Below are 3,520 nucleotides of genomic sequence, written 5' to 3'. Positions count from 1 at the left end.
AAGTTAAATAAGCAGGGTGACAATATACAGCCTTGACATACTCCTTTTCCTATTTGGAACCAGTCTGTTGTTCCATGTCCAGTTCTAACTGTTGCTTCCTGACCTTCATATAGGTTTCTCAAGAGGCAGGTCAGGTGGTCTGGTATTCCCATCTCTTTCAGAATTTTCCACAGTTTATTGTGATCCACACAGTCAAAGGCTTTGGCTTAGTCAATAAAGCAGAAATAGATGTTTTTCTAGAACTCTCTTGCTTTTTCCATGATCCAGTGGATGTTGGCAATTTGATCTCTGGTTCCTCTGCCTTTTCTAAAACCACCTTGAACATCTGGAAGTTCACGGTTCACGTATTCCTGAAGCCTGGCTTGGAGAATTTTGAGCATTACTTTATTAACGTGTGAGATGAGTGCACTTGTGCGGTAGTTTGAGCATTCTTTGGCATTGCCTTTTTTGGGGATTGGAATGAAAACTGACCTTTTCCAGTCCTGTGGCCACTGCTGAGTTTTCCAAATGTGCTGGCATATTGAGTGCAGCACTTTCACAGCATCATCTTTCAGTATTTGAAGTAGCTCAACTGGAATTCTATCACCTCCACTAGCTTTGTTTGTAGTGATGCTTTCTAAGGCCCACTTGACTTCACATTCCAGGATGTCTGGCTCTAGTTGAGTGATCACAACATCGTTATTATCTTGGTCATGAGGATCTTTTTTGTACAGTTCTTCTGTGTATTCTTGCCACCTCTTCTGAATATCTTCTGCTTCTGTTAGGTCCATACCATTTCTGTCCTTTATCGAGCCCATCTTTGCATGAAATGTTCTCTTGGTATCTCTAATTTTCTTGAAGAGATCTCTAGTCTTTGCCATTCTGTTGTTTTCCTCTATTTCTTTGCACTGATCACTGAGGAAGGCTTTCTTATCTCTCTTTGCTATTCTTTGGAACTCTGCATTCGGATGCTTATATCTTGTCTTTTCTCCTTTGCTTTTCGCTTCTCTTCTTTTCACAGTTATTTGTAAGGCCTCCCCAGACAGCCATTTTGCTTTTTTGCATTTATTTTCCATGAGGATGGTCTTGATCCCTGTCTCCTGTACAGTGTCGCGAACCTCATTCCATAGTTCATCAGGCAGTCTGTCTATCAGATCTAGGCCCTTAAATCTACTTCTCACTTCCACTGTATAATAATAAGGGATTTGATTTAGGTCATACCTGAATGGTCTAGTGGTTTCCCCCACTTTCTTCAATTTAAGTCTGAATTTGGAAATAAGGAGCTCATGATCTGAGCCACAGTCAGTTCCCAGTCTTGTTTTTGCTGACTGTATAGAGCTTCTCCATCTTTGGCTGCAAAGAATATAATCAATCTGATTTCGGTGTTGACCATCTGAAGATGTCCATGTGTAGAGTCTTCTCTTGTGTTGTTGGAAGAGGGTGTTTGCTGTGACCAGTGCATTCTCTTGGCAAAACTCTATTAGCCTTTGCCCTGCTTCATTCCTTACTCCAAGGCCAAATTTGCCTGTTACTCCAGGTGTTTCTTGACTTCCTACTTTTGCATTCCAGTCCCCTATAATGAAAAGGACATCTTTTTTGGGTGTTAGTTCTAAAAGGTCCTGTAGGTCTTCATAGAACTGTTCAACTTCAGCTTCTTCAGTGTTACTGGTTGGGGCATAGACTTGGATTACTGTAATATTGAATGGTTTGCCTTGGAAACGAACAGAGATCATTCTGTCGTTTTTGAGATTGCATCGAAGTACTGCATTTCGGACTCTTTTGTTGACCTTGATGGCTACTCCCATTTCTTCTAAGGGATTCCTGTCCACAGTAATAGATACAATGGTCATCTGAGTTAAATTCACCCTACTTAGCCTCAATTTGTAAAATAGGGGGTAATATATTCTTTCTCAAAGACTTTTGAAAATCAAGTGAAATAACTTGTGTGATGTATTCCAGTACGGGCTTCCAAGTGGCACTAGTGGTAAAGAACCCGCCTGCCAATGCAGGGAACATCAGGGACTCAGGTTTGATCCCTGGGTTGGGAAGATCTCCTGGAGGAGAGCATGTCAGTCCACTCCAATATTCTTGCCTGGAGAATCCCATGGACAGAGGAGCTTGGTGGGCTACAGTCCAAAGGGTCCCAAAGAGTCAAACATGACTGACGTAACTTAGCACACATGTACCCTAAGACAAAGCCAGATTCATAGTAGTTACTCAGTGAGTTGTAGTTGGATTGCTTTACAGAAATTTATCTTTTGATGATAGAAATTCTCATTTGGCCAAGAGTAGAGTTTCTCCCTTGCTGGCTCAGCCATAAAGAATTCGCTGTCAATGCCTGCCAATGCAAAAGATGCAGGTTTTATCCCTGGTTTGGGAAGATCTCCTAGAGAAGGAAATGAGAACCCATTCCACTATTCTTGCCTGGAAAATCCCATGGACAGAGGAGCCTGGTGGGCTACAGTCCATAGGGTCGCAAAGAGTCAGACATGACTTAGCGACTAAACAACAGCCAGAAGTCTTTCAGTTGTGACCGGTTGTTAAATGTGCTGAGATTTTGTCTCCATCTGTTACCTTTCACTGTGTGGAGGCATTCTGGGTGGTCAGAAACTAATTCATGAACTCCAGCTGCCTCTTGGTTCCAGAGTCTACCTATTTGGAGGTTGTTATCAATAAAATTGGGCTTCCCAGGTGGCACTAATGGTAAAGAACCTGCCTGCCAATGCAGGAGACATGAGAGACATGGGTTTGATCCCTGGGTTGGAAAGATCCCCCTGGAGAAGGAACTGGCAACCCACAGCAGTATTCTTGCCTGGAGAACCCTATGGACAGAAGAGCCTGGGGGGCTTCAGTCCATAGGGTTGCAAAGAGTTAGACATGACTGATGAGACTTGGCACAGCACCAACAAAGTTAATCTACCTGAGGCCAGAATCATTTATTTTATAGAGAAACAGTGTCATCAAAAGGTAGTAAGTCTAGCATCTTTCTGCAGGACTGCACCCTTTCAACATGGGATTCTCAATCCCTTGCCACAAACTTGATTCAGATCAGGGCTGAGTACAGTTTAGCCAAGCAGTATCATTGAAGGGCATTAGAAAATCTAGTTGAGAGCTCAACAGTTCATCTGTGTAGAAATCTCATCCATGACATCTGGGATACCCAGTCGGCCTCAGAATTCCCTTGGTATTGACATCAGTGTGGAGAGGTTGTTCTGCATTTGTGAAGTCCCTTCCTCTTGATCCATTGTCCTCCCTCCTCTTGTGTCATTATAATCATAATAAATTGGGTCTGCATGCTGGCTGCCTGGATGGAAATAAATTTTATGGTTTTAGTATAATGGGAAAAGAGAAGAGGCACGCATAATACTCATACTTGGAATTGCTAAACTTGGAGCCAATATAGTTATACCCATAGCCGAGTCTGTGAGTTTGTATTTGGTATATGAATTCCTAAGTGCTACTTCTGTAAGTTATGTGCAGGGGGTGTCATTACTGAATTATGAATCTTCTGTACTAGAAGGCTTAATATTTTGTTCAGTGC

This window comes from Bison bison, unplaced genomic scaffold (assembly GCF_000754665.1).
Source record: "Bison bison bison isolate TAMUID 2011002044 unplaced genomic scaffold, Bison_UMD1.0 scf7180017864241, whole genome shotgun sequence".
NCBI classification, from domain to species: domain Eukaryota; kingdom Metazoa; phylum Chordata; class Mammalia; order Artiodactyla; family Bovidae; genus Bison; species Bison bison.
This window is presented reverse-complemented; position numbering follows the sequence as displayed.